At 43.3% G+C, this 25,786-nt stretch overlaps 1 protein-coding gene across 1 annotated transcript in view; it reads right to left on the minus strand.

The window, feature by feature from the left end:
* slf2 (SMC5-SMC6 complex localization factor 2) overlaps positions 1-25,466 on the minus strand; it is a 111,722-nt gene extending 86,256 nt beyond the window's left edge. The window contains exon 1 of the mRNA XM_072557085.1: positions 25,413-25,466. The gene's annotated coding sequence lies outside the window, so the exon portion shown is untranslated. The remainder of the gene's footprint in view (positions 1-25,412) is intronic.
* Between the last annotated feature and the right edge of the window lie 320 nt (positions 25,467-25,786).

Below are 25,786 nucleotides of genomic sequence, written 5' to 3' on the forward strand. Positions count from 1 at the left end.
CGTGTGAGGTAAAGCCATTACCAGATGCAAACCCAATGATCTCTGAATACAACAGTATTTAAACACGGTCACGTCACTATGGGGAGGTCCTATTTAGTAGGGGAAGTGGATAACTCAAACCTTTGTCCATACAAGGGCCAAGTGCTACACCTTATCTCCAAACAGCTGGGAGTTGTTCAGAATCATTGAGAATCAATACAGGTGAAACTGGAAAAGTACAGCAGATTAGACAGCATCTGAGGAGCAGGCAATTCAACATTTTGGGCCTTCATCAGAACATGCTGCTCCTGGGATGCTGAACGACTTGCTATGCTTTTCCAGCTTCACACCGATTGACTCTGGATTCCAGCAACTGCAGTCCTCATTGTCTCTCAGAATCTTTGTGAACTGATCACAGCACCTGGACTGTTTCTTCATGGAAAAGGATTCGTATTGTTTCACTGATCATACTCAGCTGGACTGTGTGAAATGCAATGAGGAGGTTTAGCTCACAGACATCCTGGACAACAGGAAAACCTTTGACTGTAATATGCTTGATATGAATCACAACAGAAGGGGACTCTACTGCTGACAGAGGTTGGCTCAGGGCCATTCAGTCTGATTTGGGCATACAATCAACATCAGACAGATTAGTTGTGCTGGGATTGTAAGTATTCCAGTCAAATCGTATTAGCGAGTCATGGAGATGTACAGCACGGAAACATGCCGATCAGATATCCTACATTAACCTTGTCCCATTTGTCAGCATATGGCCCATATCCCTCCAAACCCTTCCTATTCATATACCCATCCAGATGCCTTTTAAATGTTGCAATTGTATCAGCCTCCACCACTTCCTCTGGCAGCTCATTCCATACACACACCACCCTCTGCCTGAAAAAGATGCCCCTTAGGTCCCTTTTATATCTTCCACTCCCTTAAACCTATGTCCTCTAATCCTGGACTCCCCCACCCCAAGGAAAAGACCTTGTCTATTCACCCTATCCATGCCCCTCATGATTTTACAAACCTCTATAAGGTCACCCCTCAGCCTCCGATGCTCCAGCCTAATCAGCCTCTCCCTATAGATCAAACCCTTCAACCCTAGCAACATGCTTGTAAATCTTTTCTGAACCCTTTCACTTCATCATCATCCTTCCAATGGAGGGAGACCAGAATTGCACACAATATTCCAACAGTGGCCCAACCAATGTCCTGTAGTCGCAACATGACCTCCCAACTCCTGGACTCAATATGCTGACCAATAAAGGAAAGCATACCAAATGCCTTCTTCACTATTCTATTGACCTGCGACTCCACTTTCAAGGAGCTATGAACCTGCACTCCTAGGTCTCTTAGTTCATCAACACTCCTCAGGACCTTACTATGAAGTGTAAATATGCACTGATTTGTCTTTGTCGAGAGTATGGCGCTGAAAAAGCACAACAGGTCAGCCAGCATCCAAGAAGCAGAAGAATCAACATTTCGGGCCAGTGCCCTTTATCAGGAATGGTGAAGAATCCTGATGAAGGGCTTATGCCTGAAACGTCGATTCTCCTGCTCCTCAGATGCTGCCTGACCTGCAATGCCTTTCCAGCACCACACTCTTGACTCTGATCTTCAGCATCTACAGTACTCACTTTTGCCACGTAAAATTTGTAGACAGATTATGGAAAGATGTCGAAGCTACAGGATGATGGGGATGGGAAATTTAGATGGGATCAGTGCTGGGACCGCAGCTTTTTACAATATACATTAATGATATAGATGATGGTATTAAAAGTAATATTAGCAAATTTGCTGATGATACAAAGCTAGGTGGCAGGATAAAATGTGAGGAGGATGTTAGGAGATTACAGGGTGACCTGGACAGGTTAGGTGAGTGTACAGATGCATGGCAGATGCAGTTTAATGTGGATAAATGTATGGTTATCGACTTTGGTGCCAAGAACAGGAAGGCAGATTACAACCTAAATGGAATCAATTTAGGTAATGGGGCAGTACAAAGAGATCTGGGTGTTCTTGTACACCAGTCAATGAAGGTAAGCATGCAGGTACAGCAGGTAGTGAAGAAGGCTAATAGCATGCTGGCCTTCATAACAAGAGGGATTGAGTGTAGAAGCAAAGAGGTTCTTCTGCAGCTGTACAGGGCCCCGGTGAGACCACACCTGGAGTACTGTGTGCAGTTCTGGTCTCCAAATTTGAGGAAAGACATTCTGGCTATTGAGGGAGTGCAGCGTAGGTTCACGAGATCAATTCCCGGAATGGTGGGACTATCTTGCGTTGAAGGATTGGAGCAACTGGGCTTGTATACCCTTGAGTTTAGAAGGCTGAGAGGGAATCTGATTGAGACGTATGAGATTATTAAAGGATTGGACAATCTGGAGGCAGGAAGCATGTTTCCGCTGATGGGTGAGTCCCGAACCAGAGGACAGAGTTTAAAAATAAGGGGTAGGCCATTTAGAACAGAGTTGAGGAGAAGCTTCTTCACCCAGAGAGTGGGTGGGTGTGTGGAATGCTCTGCCCCAGAAAGCTGTGGAGGCCAAGTCTCTGGATACTTTCAAGAAAGAGTTGGATAGAGCTCTTAAGGATAGTGGAATCAACGGTTATGGGGATAAGGCAGGAACAGGATACTGATTAAGGATGATCAGCCATGATCAGAATGAATGGCTGTGCTGGCTCGAAAGTCAGAGAATGGCCTACTCCTGCACCTATTGTCTATTGTCATTTTTTTTTAAGATTACTTACACAGTGTGGAAACAGGCCCTTCGGCCCAACAAGTCCATGCCGACCCACCGAAGCGTGACCCACCTAGACCCATTCCCCTACATTTACCTCTTCACCTAACTCTGTGGGCAATTTAGCATGGACATCTTCCTTGCAGCGCACTGCAGACATCTACCAGTCTCAAAGAAAACTTCCCTCGCACATCTCCTTTAAACATATAGAACATATGTAACAGCCCATTACAGGCCCTTCAGCCCTCAATGTTGCGCCGACCTGTGGAACCAATCTGAAACCCATCAATCCTACACAATTCCACTTGAGGTCCATATGCCTATCCAATGACCATTTAAATGCCCTTTAAGTTGGCAAGTCTACTACTGTTGCAGGCAATGCGTTCCACACCCCAACTACTGAGCAAAGAAACAACCTCTGGCACCTGTCCTATATCTATCACCCGTCAAGTTAAAGCTATGTCCCCCTGTGCTAGCAACTTTCTCTCTCCCACCTTAAACATATATTTGACATTTCTGCCCTGGGGGAAAGAAATTCCACAATCCACATCTCTCACTGATATGCAGTACTTCTACAGGTCAACGCTAAGCCTGCAATACAAAAGCAATCCAAGTTTGTCCAAACTCTACTTATAGATGATGCACTCATATTCAGGAAACATTCTGGTAAACCCCTTTTGCACTCTCTCCAATGCTTCCACATTCTTCCTATAGTCTGGCAACCAGAACTTCACACAATATTTTAAATGTGGCCTGACAGCTTTATTCCACAGGTAAAAAGAACTGGTCCTCACCCTTAACAATTTCTCCTTCGAATCCTCCCACTTCCTCCAGACCAAAGGGGTAGCCATGGGCACACGTACGGGCCCCAGCTATGCCTGTCTCTTTGTTGGCTACGTAGAGCAGTTGATCTTCCGTAATTACACCGGCACCACTCCCCACCTCTTCCTTCGCTAAATTGATGACTGCATTGGTGCCACCTCGTGCTCCCGCGAGGAGGTTGAGCAATTCATCAACTTCACCAACACATTCCACCCTGACCTTAAATTTACCTGGACCATCTCTGACACCTCCCTCCCCTTCCTGGACCTCTCCATCTCCATTAATGATGACAGACTTGATACTGACATTTTTTTACAAACCCACCGACTCCCACAGCTACCTGGATTACAAATCTTCCCACCCTACCTCTTGCAAAAATGCCATCCCGTATTCCCAATTTCTCCACCTCCGCCGTATCTGCTCCCAGGAGGACCAGTTCCACCACAGAACACACCAGATGGCCTCCTTCTAAAGAGACTGCAATTTCCCTTCCCACGTGGTTAAAGATGCCCTCCAACGCATCTCGTCCACATCCCGCACCTCCGCCCTCAGACCCCACCCCTCCAACAAGGGCAGAACGCCCCTGGTGCTCACCTTCCACCCTACCAACCTTCGCATAAACCAAATCATCCGCCGACATTTTCGCCACCTCCAAACAGACCTCACTACCAGGGATATATTTCCCTCCCCACCCCTTTCCACGTTCCGCAAAGACCGTTCCCTCCGCGACTACCTGGTCAGGTCCACGCCCCCAAACAACCCACCCTCCAATCCTGACACTTTCCCCTACCACCGCAGGAACTGTAAAACCTGTGCCCACACCTGCTCCTTCACCTCTATCCAAGGCCCTAAAGGAGCCTTCCACATCCATCAAAGTTTTACTGCTCATCCACTAATATCATTTATTGTATCCGTTGCTCCCGATGCAGTCTCCTCTACATTGGGGAGACTGGACGCCTCCTAGCAGAGCGCTTTAGGGAACATCTCTGGGACACCAGCACCAATCAACCACACCGCCCCGTGGCCCAACATTTCAACTCCCCCTCCCCCTCTGCCGAGGACATGGAGGTCCTGGGCCTCCTTCACCGCCGCTCCCTCACCACCAGACGCCTGGAGGAAGAAAGCCTCATCTCCCGCCTCGGAACACTTCAACCCCAGGGCATCAATGTGGACTTCAACAGTTTCCTCATTTCCCCTTCCCCCACCTCACCCTAGTTCTAAACTTCCAACTCACTAACTGTCCCCATAACTTGTCCTACCTGCCTATCTTCTTTTCCACCTATCTACTCCACCCTCTCCTCCTTGGCCTATCACCTTCATCCCCTCCCCCACTCACCCATTGTACTCTATGCTATTCTCTCCCCACCCCCACCCTCCTCTAGTTTATCTCTCCACGCTTCAGGCTCACTGCCTTTATTCCTGATGAAGGGCTTTCGAAGCTACTTGGATGCTGCCTGAACTGCTGTGATCTTCCAGCACCACTAATCCAGAAGCTTTATTCCACATAAAACTGGAGATACTAAATTGAAGGGTGCAGATAAAGCTTACATTCACTGATGACAAAATATTCGAAAACAATGCTTGGATGATACGACAGTGTGCAATTATGCATCAAGGTAGATGGAGACAATCTGAACAGAAGTCAGCCCCAGCTGAGAACTTGCCCAAAGGCAATGGATCATACCTGGCAATGATCTGCTCAGTTTCACATCACGAGTCACAGATACCTGCTAAACTACTAAGGGATTATCATAGTATTTCTTAAAACTAAAGGCTAAAAGAAAAATATGTTGATCTGATGATTAACTCTATCAGCAATGGCACTCCTTACACTGATGAGTTAAATGAAATGGTTTAGCGAAGTGGTCTTTTCACTCCATGTTCAAAAATTACACCTCAACACATTGCACCAACCTAATCTCTCAGACTGCTGTGCTCTTCCAGCACCACTAATCCAGTAATCTCTCAGACTATCAACCACTTGCACTTATCAGTAATAACAATGAAGAAAAACATCCCATGACACTAATCAAGACTTTTAAAACAAACTGTGATAGACTCCCCAAACTACCTGCAGGGCACTGTGCAGTTAAACACCACCTCGCCAAAGTAAAAGGTGAATAAAGCTGTCGATAGACTCAAGGCTTCCAAGTCTCTCCCCCCTCTCTGGATTTCTACTCCACCCTGTTTTATCCCTAACATCAGTAACATAGAAACTCCTCAGCTCATACTCACTCCATCATATTAGATGAATCAGGCTTTGAAAATTAACGTTTAGAGAGTGACCAAATCTCAACTCTAAAAGAGATAAAACACTTCTCATATTTGGGATTTTTCTTTTTCATGATTTCCAAGTCAAAAGAGCACATGAACAATTTTTGGAATATCTCACAATATTATTGGATTAAAATAGCCAAGAAGTCAGCTATTTTTGGTCAAGCACTTCCAGCTGACTTCTTCCCTTACTGTGCTTCTCTCCAGCAAAGTTGCTCAGTCAGTTTCTGCCTTACGATTAAAAAAAAAAGTTGGCTCTGCTATAATGCGGTTCCATTCTCATGCAATCCTATGTTGCAAGAAAAAATCACATAATAGCAGAACTATTTAAATTAACAGGGCCGGAATCACTATAACCAAAACACGCTTTAAAACGTTCACAATTTAGAAAGAGTACCTCCAATTCATCAATTGCGTTATAGCAAATTCACATTAACAAATAGTGTGTTATAGCAGAACAAAGGAGAAAGTGAGGACTGCACATGCTGGTGATCAGAGATGAGTGAGAGATGCTGGAAATGCACAGCAGGTCAGGCCGCACCCTGATGAGCAGGAGAATTGATGTTTTGGGCATAAGCCCTTCCTGAAAAGTTGATTCTCCTGCTCGAGTGCTGCCTGACCGGCTGTGCTTCTCGTTATAGCAGAACAACCTGTACTTTATTAGCCAAGTGTTTTGAAGCATCATGTAGTAAAAAGTACTACTTTTTAATTTTATCTTTTGCTCAAAGAATAAACCATTGTATCACAGCCAGCACCAACCAATTTATTTTGCAGGTGCACAGTTCATATCAAATATGTCAACATCTGTGTATACTTAGAATCAGCCTAGGCCAATATCAAAAAAAGTCTTCACAGTATTTAGACACTAAACCTTGATTTTAGTTATAACAGTGCTACTAACTTTAACTGAGACCATACTGAATACAGGAGTTGGGAGGTCATGTTGCGGCTGTACAGAATATTGGTTAGGCCACTGTTGGAATATTGCGTGCAATTCTGGTCTCCTTCCTATCAGGAAGATGTTGTGAAACTTGAAAGGGTTCAGAAAAGATTTTCCCTTGGGTGGGAGAGCCGAGAACTAGAGGGCAAAGGTTTAGGGTGAGAGGGGAAAGATATAAAAAGGCAACTTTTTCACACACAGGGTGGTACGGGTATGGAATGAACTGCCAGAGGAAGTGGTGGAGGCTGGTACAATTGCAACAGCTAAAAGGCATTTGGATGGGTTTATGAATAGAAAGGGTTTGGAGGGATATGGGCCAGGTGCTGGCAGGTGGAACTCTAGATTGGGTTGAGATATCTGGTCACCATGGTTGAGTTGGACCAAAAGGTCTGTTTCTGTGCTGTACATGTCTATGACTATGACTCTTCACAGGCGGCACGGTGGCACAGTGGTTAGCACTGCTGCCTCACAGTGCTAGAGACCCGGGTTCAATTCCCACCTCAGGCAACTGTCTGTGTCAAGTTTGCACATTCTCCCAGTGTCTGTGCGGGTTTCCTCCAGTTACTCCGGTTTCCTCCCACAGTCCAAAAATGTGCGGATTAGGTAAATTGGCCAAGCTAAATTGCCTGTAGTGTTAGGTGAAGGGGTAAATGTAGGGGAATGGGTCTGAGGGGGTTGCTCTTCAGAGGGTCGGTGTGGACTTGTTGGGCCGAAGGGCCTGTTTCCACACTAAGTAATCCAATCTAATCTATGTAAGCTAACCTAATCAATCTATATTTTGAGATTTGCAAGGCTAATTCTGAACAATGCATTCTACACTTGAAACTTGGGCAATGTGGAAAAGTCTGAGAAAAATAAACATATCCCAACAACTAAATGCTCTTCTCATTATCTCAATCCCAGTTAACAAAAGTGACAAATGAACAAGCAGTTTATCTCTGGCATTGAGAAATTCAAGGAAGCAACTCAGGGCTGCATAGACTCCAGTAGCATGCTGAAGAATTAAAAGGTAAAACTATATACTTTACATCACCACAAAAACTGCCATGACATCCAGACAGGGACTGCAAGCAATTCTTTGTTTCAAACAAACAAAAGTCATAAAAAATGCATGCTGATTAATTGACATCTGCAAAAAGGCACAATGAAAGTGTAATACTGTTGGTCCATCCCACACACAAATTATTAAGATTGATACTGCATCACCTCACCTCAAAAATAAAGCCCTTTCGGAAACATCTGATTGCCTTGCACCACAATCAATTCTTTCTTAAATCAAAGTAATTGCCGTCTATTTTGGAAAAGTTAGAACTTCATGCCTTGACTTTCCACATTCCATATCATTAATTTGCAAACTACAATATAAAAAAATGATACACCAAATGGATGAGGCACTTCCTGGCATGAAGAATGCAGTCCTCTGTTTGTAATAAATTAGCTTCCCTTAATCTTGCAGTTATCCAGCCCTAATCATGGTGCTGAAGCCTATTACAGTCATTTTTCAATTTCTTGAAAATGACAGAAGCAGATCTGTGAGAATGCAATTGTAGGAAACAAAATTCAATTTATCTCAATGCACATAGAGCACCTTCTTTCTCAAACCACACACCAAACTTTGTGCAAACTCAAATGTCACTGAGATATCCGCTGTCGTACATGGCAAATAAAGAGCTACACCTCACCATACACTCCGCCCCCCCACCCTAACTCTACAGTCAGCTTTCCTTTAAATCGGCAAAATCAAGGCACGGAAAAATTGGAGAAGAACAGAATTTTTTGGGGGGAAATTCATTTGCCAGTAAAGTGGATGCACAGCATTGTTTTCAGACTGACTCATGCTTCAAAGAAGAATTTAAAATATGCAAAACACATGCTGAAAGCCAAACCAGAGGCATGCGCACTGATAGAAGCTGAACAGGATGATTACAGCTTCGCAAAAAACAAGGAAATGTTGATTCCTCTGGCTAAGAGCTGCTAGTGAGATAATGAATCCCAACTTGAAATCTTCCAAATGGCAGGAAGATTAAGACGTGATGGATGTCAGAATTTTTCAGTACAATCAAAGCTTAAAAGGCAGGAGCAAACTGGGAGCTTCTCATATACACAATTGCAGAAATTTTATTCCAAATTTCCAAGTTTTATTATGGGTATAGTAATTTCTATTATGATATATCATTTGGAAAGAATCCATGGCATACCAACTGCATACAATCGCTTGAAAAGCAGAAAATAGTAAACGACATAATTTTTGCTTTGGTGCAACTAACTTCCTCATGATAAAATTAATCAAATACAAAATTATCCCAAACCACACTTCAGTTGCACAGAGGAACAGGATGACAAAGCGATATACTTGGTTAGAGACTAAAAAACTGCAGATGCTGGAATCGAAAACAGACAGGCAGAAGGCTGTTTGAAAATATTCTCGGCCACCTCCTGATGCTACCTGCCCTGCTGTATTCTTCCAGCCCCCTGGTTGTCTATTACAGCTACATACTTGACAGCATTTCCGAATTTTTAAGACCTACCACCTTAAGACTCATTCAGTTTCTCTTATGTTCCCTGAACATTCAACAAATGAAAATATGATAAAACTGAAGTACAATATATCCATAGGATGTAGGCCTCTCTGGTTAGGCCACTATTTAATGCACATCTCTAATTATCAGTGATTATCAGCAATCACATTGCTATGGTCTGGAGTCATGTGGTGGCCAGACCAGGTAAGAAACGCAGGTTCCTTCCTTTAGGGATATTAGTAAACCAGATTAGTTTCAGACTGCTAACCCCAGATTTGTAATTGAATCCAAATTCCAGTCCAGAACTGAAGGGCATAGGTTTAGGGTGAAAGGGGAAAGATATAAAAGGGACCTAAAGGTAAACGTTTTCACACAGAGGGTGGTACGTGTATGGAATGAACTGCCAGAGGAAGTGGTGGAGGCTGGTACAATTGCAACATTTAAAAGGCATCTGGATGGGTCTATGAACAGCAAGGGTTTGGAGGGATATGGGCCAGGTGCTGGTAGGTGGAACCCTAGATTGGGTTGGGATATCTGGTCAGCATGGACAGGTTGGACCAAAGGGTCTGTTTCCATGCTGGACATCTATGACTCTATCTGCCATGGTGGGATTTGAACCAGGGTCACCACAATATTACCTGGGTCTCTTGAATTAATATTCTTAGTGATAATACCACTAAATGTAATGTTGATCTCGTGCTTTGCAGCCCTAATGTTGTATTCCTCGCTCTGTTCTGTTTACCCTGATGCACTTTGTATGGTATGATCTGCCTGAACTGCATGAAAAACAAAACCTTTCACTGTATCTAGGCACATGTGACAATAAGGTAAAAACAAGGACTGCAGATGCTAGAAACCAGATTCTAGATTAGAGTGGTGCTGGAAAAGCACAGCAGTTCAGGCAGCATCCGAGGAGCAGGAAAATTGACGTTTCGGACATGAGCCCTTCATCAGCCCTTCCTGAAGGGCTTTTGCACGAAACGTCGATTTTCCTGCTCGCACATGTGACAATAAATCAAATCAAAAAACTACACCATTGGCTCTCCACAAAAAAAAGCAGAAATGTAGCTACACACTACAAGCAAGTGTAATTTGATCAATAACAGTTAGGTTAAAGTAGGCAGTGCAGCTTTCAAGCTTTGCATTGTACACTATGCCTCCTAACACTAGGGTGTGACAACAGTAATAAATTACTCACAGTTTAGACAAGACAGACAACATGCTGCAAGCTACATGACAAACGCTAGAATATCCCACATTTCAGCCAAGATACCCAGTACTAACTTGACTTCCTAGTTCAAACAAAGCACAAACAGCCCCTTAAAGATCAGCAACACCACCGATGTGTGGAACTGCAGGATATGGGGAGATATTAAATGGGTATTTTGCATTAGTGTTTATTGTGGAGAAGGATACGGAAGATACAGAATGTGGGGAAATAAATAATGACATCTTAAAATGTGCATTACAGAGGTGGTGATGCTGGGCATCTTAAAACAAAGGTGAATTAATGCTTAAAAATGTGTTGCTGGAAAAGCGCAGCAGGTCAGGCAGCATTAAAGGAACAGGAGAATCGACGTTTTGGGCATAAGGGCTTATGCCCAAAACGTCGATTCTCCTGTTCCTTTGATGCTGCCTGACCTGCTGCGCTTTTCCAGCAATACACTTTTAAGCTCTGATCTCCAGTATCTGCAGTCCTCGCTTTCACAAAGGTAAATTAATCCCAAGGACCAAATCAGGTGCACTCTAGAACGTTGTGGGAAGCTAGGGAAAAGATTGCTGGGCCCTTGTTGAGATGTGTGTATCATCAATAGCCCAGGTGAGATGCCAGAAGACTGGTGGTTGGCTAACATAGCGCCACTATTTAAGAAAGGTGGTAAGGAAAAGCCAGAGAACTATAGACCAGTGAGCCTGACATCAGTCATGGGCAAAGAGTTGAAGGAGATTCTGAGAGATGGATTGGACTGACTCGGGATAGTCAACATGATTTTGTGTGTGGGAAATTGTGTCTCAATAACAATTGAATGTTTTGAAAAAGTAATGAGGAGGACTGACGTAGGCAAAGCGGTGGACGTGATCTACATGGATTTCAGCAAGGCATTTGACAAGGGAGACTGACTAGCAATGTTAGATCACATGGAAAACAGGGAGAACCAGCCATTTGGATACAGAACTGGCCCAAAGATAGAAGACGGGCACAGTGGTTAGCACTGCTGCCTCACAGCGCCAGAGACCCGGGTTCAATTCCCACCTCAGGCGACTCTCTGTGTGGAGTTTGCACATTCTCCCCGTGTCTGCGTGGGTTTCCTCCGGGTGCTCCGGTTTCCTCCCACACTCCAAAGATGTGCAGGTCAGGTGAATTGGCCATGCTAAATTGCCCGTAGTGTTAGGTAAGGGGTAGATGTAGGGGTATGTGTGGGTTGCGCTTCGGCGGGGTGGTGTGGACTTGTTGGGCCGAAGGGCCTGTTTCCACACTGTAAGTAATCTAAAAAAAAAGACAGAAGATGGTGGTGGAGGATTGCTTTTTAGACTGGAGGCCTGTGACCAGTGGTATGCCACAAGGATTGGTGCTGGGACCACTGCATTTTGTCATTTATATAAATGATTTGGATATGAACATAGGAGGTATAGTTAGTAAGTTTGTAGATTGCACCAAAATTAGCATTGGGGACAGCCAAGAGGATTACTTTTCTTGGGCCATTTGATCAACAGGACCTTGATCATATGGGCCAATGGATTGACAAGTGGCATACGGAGAAAGTGCGGACTGCAGATGGAGATCAGAGTCCAGAACATGGCGCTGGAAAAGCATAGCAGATCAGGCAGCATCCGAGGAGCAAGAGAATCGACATTTTGGACATAAGCCCTCCATCAGGGATGAGGCTTGCAGGCCAGGGGTGCTGAGAGATAAATGGGAAGGGTGTGGAGCTGGGCTGGTTTGGGTGGGGGTGGTAGTGAGGATGTGATAAGTACATAAAGTTGGGGGTGATGGCGATACGTTGGAGAGGAGGGTAGAACGGACAGGTCACGAAGGCAGTGCCAAGTTGGAGGTTTGGGACTGGGCTAAATTGGAGGGAGAGGATATGAGGAAACTGGTGAAATCCACATTGACCCCATGTGTGGCTGCAGGGTCCCAAGGTGGAGGATGAGGCATTCTTCCTCCAGGCATCAGGTGGTTAAGGTTTGGTGATAGAGGCAACCCATGACCTGCATGTCCTTGGGGTGGGGGGCGGGGAGAAGAGGAGGAGGAGGAGAATTAAAATGATCGGCCATGAGGCAGTGGGGGTGGTTGATATGGGTGTCCCAGACAGGTTCTCTGAAATGATCTGCAAGTTCATTTTGGAAAGGCAAATTGGGGCAGGACTTATACACTTAATGGTAAGGTCCTAGGGAGTGTTGCTGAATGAAGAGATTTTGGATTGAAGGTTCAACGTTCCTTGAAAGCAGATTCTCAGGTTGATACAATAGTGAAGGCAACATTTAGTACACTCACTTTTAGTGGCCAGTGCATTGATTTTCAAAGTTGGGAGGTCATGTTGCAGCTGTAAAGGGCATTGTTTAGGCCACTTTTGGAATAATGCATTCAATTCTAGTCTCCCTGCTATAGGAAGAATGTTGTGAAATTTGAAAAGGGTTCAGAAAAGATCTACAAGGATGTTGCCAGGGTTGAAAGATTTGAGCTATATGAAGTGGCTGAACAGGCTGGGGCTGTTTTCCCTGGAGCGTCGGAGGCCGAGGGGTGACCTGATAGAGGTTTATAAAATCATGAGGGGCATGGATAGAATAAATAGATATGATCGTTTCCCTGGGGTGGGGGAGGGGTCCAAAAATAGAGGGCATAGGCTTAAGGTGAGAGGGGAAACATTTAAAAAGGACCTATGAGGCAACTTTTTCACACAGAAGGTAATGCATGAATGGAATGAGCTGCCAGAGGAAGTGGTGGAGGCTGGTACAATTGAAGCATTTAAAAGGCATCTGGATGGGTATATGAACAGGACGGGTATATAGGACTAGATTAATTTAGGATATCTAAATTCTGGTAGGCATGGATGAGTTGAACTGAAGGGTCTGCTTCCATGCTGTACAGCTCTGTGACTACGTGCTAACATTGGAGGTAGCAATGAGAACTGCTCTCAGTAGAAGGCCAACACTAGACAGATGTTAACAGCCACAGAACCATCTTTTGGGGAGCTGAGAGAGGTGATTCCATCAAGATGAAAAAAAAACCTTGACAATCATGGGCACAGTGCCACTTCATCATGCCACGGGCTACTGTAATGTATGGATTGTTTGACAGCATGAAATAGGTCAGGGCTGTAAAATGCCCGAGTCAAATATTAGACATAATTTCTGACATGTTTCAACTCAAGGTCCTCTTTGTGTCCTAAACCAATCTGGAGATATGAGGGAGAGGAGGCTGGATAAGTGCAATATCCAGAAGTATGACACTGCAACATGTTTTTCTGTTGTTTAATCAGCTTGTCAGCAGCAGCAGTGGTGTTTTATGAGTCTTCCACCCAAGGGAGCAATAACTTGCTATCACAGGAGTGACAACCAACTATTTTTACCCTCATGATCACAATACTATATTCATCTCCCCAACACTGAACAATTGCCAGTACCTTCGCCAGGGTATGTCATACGTCCCATGTCCTATTTCGGAGATGGATTTTTGGTCTCTTGGGAAATCAAGGAATATGGGGAGAATGTAGGAAAATGCAAGGGAGGCCTTCAATCAGCTACAATCCTATTGAAAAGTGAGGCAGGCTTAAATGGACAATATGCCCATCTCAGCTCCTATTTCTCATGCTACCTGCGATAAAGTGCAACAAAAGGCTCATTGGACTGGTCCTTGAATTGAGGAGACTGTCTTATGAATAGACTAAACTTATATTTTTAGGAATCTCAATAAATGAGAGGAAATCTAATTGAAGCTAATTAAATTCTTATGCAGCTCAACAGAGTAGACGCTGACAAAATATTTCTTTTAACAGGGGAATCTGCAACACTGAGTTTAGGACTGAGATAGAGAGAAAGGATTTCACTTAAGAGTTGTGAATCTTTAGAATTCTCTACAAAGGTCTGTGGATGTTCTCTTATATTCAGGCTAGGATAAACAAATTTCTGGTTTCTCAACAAATAAAAGGATTGTGGAGATAAGGCAGGAAATTGGAGTTAACTCTGAAATCAGCCATGATCACATTGAGTGGCACAGCAGACTTGATCGGTCATATCGTTTCCTCCTGGTTCCATCTCTTGTAATCCTGTATTATACCAGCAACAAGCTATAAGAGGGCAATAGTTGAATTCAATGGACTTCACTTGTAAATCTACTTGTGTGTAGGTGCCATAATGTAGGCAAAGCTAGAGGGCATAGGTTTAAGGCAAGAGTGGAAAGATTTACACCAGAGGGACAATTTTTCCATATAGAAGGTAGTGAATATATGCATAGAACTACCAGAGGAAGTGGTAGAGGTGAATACAATTATACATTTAAAAGGCATTGGACAGGTACATGCATAGAAAAGATTTAGAGGGATATGGGCTAAATGCAGACATATGGGTCGAGTTCAGTGTAGGAAACCTGTTCAGCATGGGCAAGTTAGGCCAAAAGGTCTATTCCCATACTGTATGGATTTTACAGACGCAGAATGCATAAATGACAGTACAGGAAAGTGTCAGCAAAATTAACTAACGTTGGTATCATGAGACAAACAGCTAGCATAGCAATGCTTTATCTGTCAACTTTCATAAGATTTAAGAGTTTCGACCAGAAAGAGTAAGTGACATCTTCAGTAAGTTATGTCACGTGCATGGGGTAACACTGGGCCAACTTGAAACTACTAGGACTTCCACTGTGTCAGTTATCACTGCTACTTCTGCCAGTTAAATAGTTTCAAGCAAGTGTAAAAATAACTAAAATTAATATTGTCTGTTGAACCTTTCTGGGAAGTACACAAGAAAATGGAGAAGAAGAAGAAACGGAGTTCAGCTATTAAGCAGCTGTCCTTTGACAGTTATTTTTAATCATTCACTGAATGTGGGCATCACCAGCTAGGCCAGCATTTATTATCCTTCCGTAATTTTCCAGACAGCCGTTGAGTCCATCACATTGCTGTAGATCTGGAATCACATGTATGTCATAACTGTAAGGGATAGCATTTTTTATCTCTCAAAGACATTACAGAACCAGATGGGTTTTTCCAACATCAACATTGGCTTCATCAGACACTTCATTCCAGATTTTTAATTGAAACCAAATTTCACCATCTACTATGGTGGTATTTGAACCTGGTTCCTGGATCATTCCTGGGGTCTCTGGATTAATAGACTGGTGATAATACCAGAAGGCCATTGCTTCCCCTCACACTGGAAATAAATCAATATCTATGAAACTGTTCAGCCACCAAGCCAATACTTCGAGGCAAGAAGGAGAGATAATTAGAAAATTTTATATATCACAATATTTTATGTACAATAACAAGCAATTTCTATTTGAATAAATAAATCATAATCATATGTAGCATTAAATTACTAGCATAGATATGCAGAAGATCAACATTTATGTGAACTGGTCTCTGGAATATTTCTTATTTCTGAAAAACCATACCAAGTTCAAAATTATCAGTCTTTCTTTTTCCAAAACCTTTCCCTTATCTCCAGAATGCATTGATTGCTAAGGACAGTTCCAGAAACGTGAGAAACAAATCATATACCTCATTTCAGAGTTGGATGGATATCAGCATTCAGCTAGACAGTATCACTTCCCTCTCACCACAAACATCTGTGTTTTAAGCAAGTGCTACGTTGTTTAAGCCCCTGCTCAAATTAAGACTTATTCATCAGATATTAATCCTTTCTTCAGGCACACAAAAGTCTAAAAAGGTAAAAACAATGACTGCAGATGCTGGAAACCAGATTCTGGATTAGTGGTTCTGGAAGAGCACAGCAGTTCAGGCAGCATCCAAGGAGCAGCGAAATCAACGTTTCAGGCAAAAGCCCTTCATCAGGAATAAAGGCAGTGAGCCTGAAGCGTGGAGAGATAAGCTAGAGGAGGGTGGGGGTGGGGAGAAAGCAGCATAGAGTACAATGGGTGAGTGGGGGAGTGATGAAGGTGATAGGTCAGGAAGGAGAGGGTGGAGTGGTTAGGCGGAAAAGGAGATAGGCAGGTAGGACAAGTCCGGAAAAGTCTAAAAGCTAATGGTTCAATTGTAGCATCCTTAGTTGTGTCAAAAGGTTGGATTAAGGTCCCACTCAACACTTGTGTCGACTCGAAATCTTTAGTAAAAAGGTGAAGTATTTATACAAATCAGAAGAAAAACCACATAACACTTGGTGGACAAGGCATCTGACTTTGGTGTTAATCAATAAGTCATGAGGCCAGATGTCAATTGGATGCCATGTTAAACCAAAGACACCAGCTTCTCCAGATTAACCTGAAAGATTCCATTGGCACTAATCGAAAAGAAGGGGTGCACCCTATCCCCGCCAACATTGGTATCTACGCCAGCATCAATAAAATACTAACACAAAACCAAGATACTGCAGATTGGCAGAAATCGGAAATACAGTAAAAGGGAATTAGTTGGGAGTACTCTGGTTAGGCAGCACATGAGAGAGAAACAGTGTACTATTTAAATTAATGACCTTTTAAAGTTCTAGTCAACCTGAATCATGAACTCTCTTTCTCACTCCAATAATATTGCATGACCTGCTGCATGTTTTGAGCATATTAGGTTTTTATTTGTTTAAAACACTATTGGATCAGGATCTCACAGCTGTTTGTATGGAAAAATTAGCAGCTGCATTTCCGTTCCAAGTGTCCCTACATTCCAAAAGAGTTTCTCAGACTGTAAACCACATTAAAGCCAAAAGGCACAAGTTTTTCCTTCTAAATAAAAATATTTAATACTAACAAAGGGTTTTAGTTCAAATTGTTGCAATTATGTTTTTTAAGTTCCAAACAATGAAAAAATTAATGGACAACATAATGAGAAGGTACAGCCCTCCTTTGTTCTTTCAATGATAGACCAGCAACAAGTATAATGGACTGTTTTAAACAAGCTTAGGAAAAACAGAATCAACAAGTTTTTCAAGTAATGCCTATCAATATCAGAACTTGCAATTGGTTTAAAAACATGTTGCAAGTGCATTCACTATGAATAATTGTATGTGAATTGGAATAACAAAGTGGACATTTCATTGGATTTTAAGTTTGAATTTGAGAGAGAAAAAGAACTCCTTCCTTTCATGAACCAGGATAAACCATTACTGTATAAAGAGTGGCATTCATATGGTTCAAGGTTGAGAAGACAGAACCTTCAAGATGACCTTCACCACTGTGGGAATTAAATGCAGACGCTATTGTAAAGCAGAAAACAGTAGCACCTAATTTGTGATAACCACCAGTTAATTTGTTTAGAAGATAGATACTGGCAAAGACACCAGGAATAGTCCCTCTGGTCTTTATCTTCCATCTCGGAACACTTCAACCCCAGGGCATCAATGTGGACTTCAACAGTTTCCTCATTTCCCCTTCCCCCACCTCACCCTAGTTCCAAACTTCCAGCTCAGCACTGTCCCCATGACTTGTCCAGACTTGTCCTACCTGCCTATCTCCTTTTCCACCTATCCACTCCACCCTCTCCTCCCCGACCTATCACCTTCATCCCCTCCCCCACTCACCCATTGTACTCTTTGCTACTTTCTCCCCACCCCCACCCTCCTCTAGCTTATCTCTCCACGCTTCAGGCTCACTGCCTTTATTCCTGATGAAGGGCTTTTGCCCGAAATGTCAATTTCGAAGCTACTTGGATGCTGCCTGAACTGCTGTGCTTTTCCAGCACCACTAATCCAGAATCTGGTTTCCAGCAGCAGCAGTCATTGTTTTTACCTCTGCTCTTTATATCTACCGAGGTGAATAATGCCAACAAAAACCTTAATGTTAAAACTACAGTCACATGCAATGCATTCTTATTATTAAATTCATCACTTCATAAATTGAACTTCTAGACCGGCTTACGTTCAGGTCACGTTTACATCACACCTCATCATATTCTATAATTAACGGGACAAGAGGTAGAGAAGGTGTTATTTCAGAATTATTACCAAGATACTTAAGTCACTACCATCAGTGACAGATTAATCAGGCAAAAAAAAGCAAACAAAGCTTTGGAGTTCATTTCTCAAGGAACAGAACTGAAAAGCTGAGAAGTTCGGAAAACAAAAAATGCCGGGAATCACAGTGGGTCAGGCAGCAACCTTGGAACTCAGCTCTGATGAAGAGTCATCTAAACTCAAAAGCTCAGCTTGCTCTCTCCCCATGGATGCTGTCTGACCCACTGAAGTCCCCACGATTTTTGTTTTCGGTACAGATTCCGGCATTAATTTCCTCCGAGCAGAGATGTTCTGTTCAACTTGTACAGAACTTTGGTTAGATTACAACAAATACTTAATAGCCTGGTGATCCATATGTTAAAAAGGACTAAGTAGAGATATAAAACAAATAACAGCAGATGTTGAAGATGTGAAACAAAAACAGAAATTGCTGTCAAAGCTCAGGTGTAGCAGCATGTGGGGAAGAGGGGGTTGACATTTCTATTCCAGTGAACTTTCTTCAGAACTCTAAAGGAGGATCACTGGACTCAAAATGTTAATTCTCATCCAAACTCTGCTGCCTCAAAGTCCCATTAACCCATCATCAATGCTCATTGATGAATTAGTTCACAGTTAAGTAATGTCTCAATTTTAAAATTCCCTTCATTTTCAAATCTTTCTGTAGCCTTTTCCCTTCCAAATTGGCCTCCTACAACCACACACTCCAGGACTGTAGGATTTATCAAATTCTAACCTCTTCAAATCCAATTTTAATCATTTCACAACATTAAGTTTGCTATTATCTGTCAGGGCCCTAAACTCTACATTATATTCTTATCTGATATTATTAGCGGATTAGTCAGATCCCAAGCTGAATCCAGCATGATAGGCTTTTTTGTCGGAAGGAGATGGTCTTTCAGTGAAATACACATACACAATGAAGACAAAACAAAATAAACTAATTGATTTACATATAACAAGTTTAAAGATTTCAAAACACATAGTAAACTACAACCTCATTAAACCCAATAGCATTCTTTTACAATACTCAGACCAGAGAGAATTTTACATCAGAGTTAGGTTTAACTGTACATTCAAGTTCCGGTCCCAAAAATTGATAGCCTCTTCCCTGATTCTGCATACAACTGTGCATAGGCTTCAAATAATCTTTTCAGTTATGAAACTTCCAAACTAGATTCCTTCCAGTACCTATTTAGCTGCCTTCTCTCTCTTCAGGAGCAACCATCTTACCCACCCAACTTCAGCCAAGACTTCCACAAAACAAACTGAAGTGATTTCAGCTTTAAACGCCCCCCTAACGCAAAATAAAAACCTCCAGAACCTTCGGCTTAATACATAACTGTTTATTCAAAACTCACCTAATGAATACTCTACAGGAAGTCTATCTCATACTTCATGTTTAAGAGAAATTGCCAGGGGTTCAGAAATACTGAGAAGTTAATCACATCTGGAATTCTCTCTCCACTCCACTTTGTCTATCTTTCTTTGATGTGCCTCAGAGGCACTCTTTAACCGAGCTCTGGTCATTTACCTTAGCAGATCTTCTGATGACTCTGACAAATTTTGCTTGGCAATGAAGCACTTGACTACATTTAAGGTCCTACATATAAAAGTTGTTGTTGTAAGGCATGCAAAGAGTTCCTCCATGTCTCCAGGTTTAGTTCTAATTGAAACAAATGGCTTTACTTATTTAAAATTGCTAACTGTAATAAAGCAGCTTTACAGTAGAAAGGGTATGGAATGCTTTGCCTGCAACGGTAGTAGATTCGCCAAGTTTAAGTGCATTTAAGTCATCATTGGACAGGCATATGGACATACATGGAGTAGTGTAGGTGGGATGGGCTTCAGATTAGTATGACAGGGCAGCGCAACATCGAGGGCTGAAGGGCCTGTACGGCGCTGTAAAGTTCTATGTTCTTAAGTCAGCAGAGTGTACTGAACCACATTCGAAACCAAACGAGTGAAAATGCAGTACCCAAAGTGCCAGAATTATTTTCTAAATTAAGCAGTATTTCAGTTCAGAAACCAGAAATGAAAGAAATGTAGTTGAGATGTGAAAGAAACATGCGTACTTAGGGCAAAAACTTTTGAGAAAAGCTGAAAGAGAAAGCATAAATAAACTCTGCTTAGTTATGCTGATAATGAAATAAAGAAATCTAAAATGCTGGAAGTGTAAAAGATGTAGAAAGATAGGTTATGGTGCAATGGGTAAGCACCCTCTACTAAACAGAAACTGAACCAGAAGTAAATAACCCTGAGGAGCTGCTATTTATCAATGTTATGTGCATTGAAGACAATTAACAACAAATAAAAGTATGACGGATAAGCTGCGTGCACTCTTAGAAATATATGCTACACCTATACAGATAGCAAGACTAACAAAGAATTACCGGAAATGGCTGAAGAGGAAATTAGTATATAACAGTAAGAAATGCTAACACTTCAGTGACATCTTCACAGCAAACAGTAGACATATTAACTGGAAGGGAAGAATGATGTTAATGTAAGACAAAGAAGCAAAGGTCAAAATGGATGACAGACATAACGGACTGGATGCAGTTTATTTATACAATGTGTGAAGACAGCACAGGATAAACAGAGATGGCAATCCAAAACACTCAACTGTCTAAGAAGAGGATATCAAAAAAATGAACAAGCATTGTTCAAAGAGCTCTCAAAATGAAGATTTCTCATGAAAGCACAAAAATGTATTTTCTATTTGCAGATGGTGACTGACCTGCTGTAAAATTCTAGCAGGTTTCATTATTCCTAATCTCAGTTTTTTTTAAAATGGTAGATGGATGTAACTTGAAAGCTCTAGTATAAAACAAGCTTGACTTATGTTTAGCACAGTGGCATTGCACAGTTGGGTTCCACATACCTGTCATCAAATTCATTCCATTTAAGATTCCACTGTATATGGATGTCACCTACACTGCTTCCAGAATTAACACCCAAGCCTAAAGACTGTGCCACTGTGCTCCAAATACAATGACGCAACTTTGTTTAAAATGAACTCTTGAAACCAGTATTGCATCACTGACAGATAATAGATGAATCAGAACACCAGGCACCTATAGGATCAGCAGCTTGTGATAAATAAGAGTTTACAGGAATGCGGCTTTTTAATCTTTGTGCCCTGTCAGGTCCCACAGTGCTTAGGTCTGTTCAATTTTTCTCCACCCAGTTTTTGGGACTTTTAAGACACGGTGACAGTTTGTTTTAGAGTTAGACTTACTGGTGACTGCACAGCAATTGGCTTCAGTACTTCTGAACCGAAGAGGGAATAATTAACCACAGTCCCCACTGCTGGCTGGATTCCATCAACTCTTGCAGGATTGGACTAGTGTTTTACAAACTCAAGTATGAATCTCAGTCTGGTTTATAACTGACCAGAGGACATACTTACTGATGAGCTAAGAGACTACAGCACAACATAAATCAAAAACAGAAATTGCTGGAAAAGCTCAGTAGGTCTGGCAGTATCGATGGAGAAAAATTAGAGTTAATATTTTGGGTCCAGTGACCCTTCCTCAGAACGGACAGCAGCAAGGAATAAGTTTTTTTTTAAATGAAGATAGGCTGGGGGACCAGATTCACTCAATCTAGTCTACTACATTCACTGCCCACAATGTGCTCTCCTCTACAGTGGGGAAATGAAGCATGGACTGAGTGGCCACTGAGCAGAACACCCACATTCAATCCACAAAAAGATCCTGAGTTTCCATTCGCTGCAATGTCACCTTGTTCCCAGGCCAACGTTTCTGTCTCAGACAAGTTCAATGCAAGCTGGAAGATCAACACTTCATTTTCTGCTTGGGAAATCTACACATTTCTCGACACAATATACAGTTCAACAATTTTGGGGCTTCAGGAACCTTTTCTTATATCCTTACCCCATACTCCCACATTATCACATGCTCTATTATACACAACCCATTGTTAGCCATGAAATGTCCCCATCAGTAGCTATTCATTCTTCTAGGGAGAAAGTGAGGATTGCAGATGCTGGCGATCAGAGCCAAACAATGTGGTGCTGGAAAAGTACAGCCAGTAACGCAGCATCTGAGGAACAATAGAATTGACGTTTTGAGCATAGGCTCTTCATCAGGAGTGAGGGGGTGGCCCAAGGAGGCTGAGAGAGATAAATTTGAGGTTTGGGGGGGGAGTGGGGTAGTTGAGGATGTGATAGGTAGATAAAGTTGGGGGGTAATTGTAATAGGTAAGAGAGGAGGCTGGAATGGATAGATGGGAAGGAAGATGGACAGGCCATGAGGATGGTGTCGAGTTGGAAGGTTTTATATGAGATAAGGTGGTGGTGGGGAGGGGAACTGGTGAAATCCACATTGATCCCGTGCAGTTGGAAGATTCCCAGGCAGACGATGAGGCGTTCTTCCTCTAGGCGTCAGGTGGTAAGGGTTTGCTGGTGGAGGCGGCCCAGGATGAGCATGTCCTCTGCAGCGTGGGAGGGGAGCTAAAGTTTTAGCCACGGAGCAGTGGGGTTGTTTTGTGTATATGTCCCAGGGATGTTCTCAGAAGCATTTTACAAGTAGGCATCCTGTCTCCCCAATGTAGAGGAGACCACATTGGGAGCAATGGATACAGTACATGATGTGTGTGGAGGTGAGGGAAAATCTCTGAAGGATGGAGAAGGCTCCTTTTGGGCCTTGGACAGAGGTAAATGGGGGGGATTAGATTAGATTAGATTACTGACAGTGTGGAAACAGGCCCTTCGGCCCAACAAGTCCACACCGACCTGCCGAAGCGAACCCCACCCAGACCCATTCCCCTACATTTACCCCTGCACCTAACATTACAGGCAATTTAGCGTGGCCAATTCACCTAACCTGCACATTTTTGGACTGTGGGAGGAAACCGGAGCACCCGGAGGAAACCCACACAGACACAGGGAGAATGTGCAAACTCCACACAGTCAGTCGCCTGAGGCGGGAAATGAACCCAGGTCTCTGGCGCTGTGAGGCAACAGTGCTAACCACTGTGCCACCGTACCGCCCACAAAGGAGAGGAGCAGGTTTTGCAATTCTTGCAGTGGTTTTGGAAAGGTGCCAGGAAAGGTGGGGGGGATGCACTCCAAACAAGGCAGTCTTTATGGATCGCAGATAGGGGACCCCATCCAGAGCATCTCATCCACTTCCCACACCTCCACCCTCAAACCACATCCCTCCAACTGCAACAAACACTGAACCCGCCCCCACCCCCCCCCCCCCCACCGTCCTCACCTTCCACCCCATCAACCTCCAGGTGCATCACATTATCCTCCACCATCAACAAACAGACCCCAACACCACAGGTATATTTCCCTCCCCGCCCCTACCTGCATTCCTGGATTTCATCAGTTTCCTCATTTCCCCCCCCCCCCCCCCCCATATCCCAGATCCAATCTTGCAACTCAGCACAACCCTCTTGACCGGCCCATTTTCTTTCCCACATATCTGATCCACCCTCCACTCCGACCTTCACACTCAACTTCATCTACCTAGTGTATCCTCAGCTAGCTTCCCCACAGCCCCAAATCCTCCCCCTCCCATTTATCTCTCAGCCCCCCTGGCGTCCTGATGAAGGGCTTATGCTCAAAACATCAATTCGCCTGCTCCCCGGATGCTGCCTGACCGGCTGTGCTTTTCCAGCACCACACACTTCAATTCATTCTTCTACGCTGATCGTTATTCTCTCCTTTGCTTGTCCAACTCTCCTCCCACTGTTTTGGGGTTCTACCCCCCTCTCCCCAACCCCCCCCCCCCCATCCTTTCCTCTGCATAAAAACACAACTTTTTCCTAGCTATCATGAGCTCAAGGAAGAGTCATTGAACCTGAAATGTTAACTCTGGCTTCTCTCCAAGTTTTGAACAGACCAAAGAGCATCATTCACCAGTTGACGGTCCTCCACCAGTCAATGTTTGTCTTGGTATGCATCCTGCTTCACAGTGTTGCTCAGGGCAAACCTTGACAACAATCACTGCATCTCTCTCCAGATTTTCTTCGCAAAAGGTACATTCCAGCAGGAGATTTGTGATAATCTTTACCTCCCACCACCCCACCCCCAATGCCAAAGCAGCTCCAAAGGCAGCATGCAATAGTGTCCGGTTCCACTCCATGCAATAGTGTCATGAAGGATTTTCACAGGTAATGCCTTCTCACTATCAGCCAAGCAACATCTTGGTGCCTGTTGGAAAGTTCCAGTGTTTACGCATTCTGCCAAATGATTTTGACAGTCTGCTCAGGAAACCACCTGATGACCAGGTTTTTACCCAGAATGAAGAGGGAGTGATAGTCCCAAAAGCCCAGTTTCTGCCTCACATTGGTGATGTATTCCTCCTGAGGCTTTGCAGACACTCCAGCCCCAATGAATCACATACCCAACACCTTCTGGTAATCTGCCCTGACAGTGAAAGGAATAAAGGATCAGTCAGCTCAGTTCACACAGAACTTGGCCTCCCTCTTGCCCAAAATTTGTTTGTCTTCCAGAGGAAGGCATTAACCGCAAACATGTGTTGCAGAGTGACATTTCAAGGTCCAGGACTACATGCTGAAGGAGATACTAAAGCTTGGGGCAGCTGCCAACAAGGCACAGTGAGGAAGAACTGTCTAAGGGATTTTGGTTAAGTTAAACGGGAGTCTGTTCAGTTCTCAGATCCTCCTGCTACATCAAAAGGTATAAAAACATTATCTTGGACAAGGGAAAAATGCCATTGGAGTTTGACTCTCGCAAGCAAGCCAATGTTTCTTTTGTTTCTTTACAGGCTACTGTACAGAACCAAACTGGTTAAGTCAGTGTGTATATAAAGATCTTTTTATGAATAAAACATATTTCTGAAATAAAGTTAATGGATTTCTCTCCACAGATGCTGCCAGACTTGCCAAGCATTTCCAGCAGCTTATGTTTTAGTTTCTGATTTCCAAAATCTGTAGCTCTTGCAGTTTTCATAGTCTAAATCAGGCTTGTCCTGAATCTTGGATACAAATACACAATAGCAGTGAAAAAATGATAATTGTTTCAATTACATGACTTCAGCTTTAAATTGCACCAGAGGAGTGAGTGTGGGCGGTACGGTGGCACAGCGGTTAGCACTGCTGCCTCACAGCGCCAGAGACCCGGGTTCATTTCCTGCCTCAGGCAACTGACTGTGTGGAGTTTGCACGTTCTCCCCGTGTCTGCGTGGATTTCCTCCGGGTGCTCCGGTTTCCTCCTACAGTCCAAAGATGTGCAGGTCAGGTGAATTGGCCATGCTAAATTGCCCGCAGTGTTAGGTAAGGGGTAGATGTAGGTGTAGGTGTAGATGTAGGGGTATGGGTGGGTTACGCTTCGGCGGGGCGGTGTGGACTTGTTGGGCCGAAGGGCCTGTTTCCACACTGCAAGTAATCTAATCTAATCTAAT

This window comes from Chiloscyllium punctatum, chromosome 38, assembly GCF_047496795.1.
Source record: "Chiloscyllium punctatum isolate Juve2018m chromosome 38, sChiPun1.3, whole genome shotgun sequence".
NCBI classification, from domain to species: domain Eukaryota; kingdom Metazoa; phylum Chordata; class Chondrichthyes; order Orectolobiformes; family Hemiscylliidae; genus Chiloscyllium; species Chiloscyllium punctatum.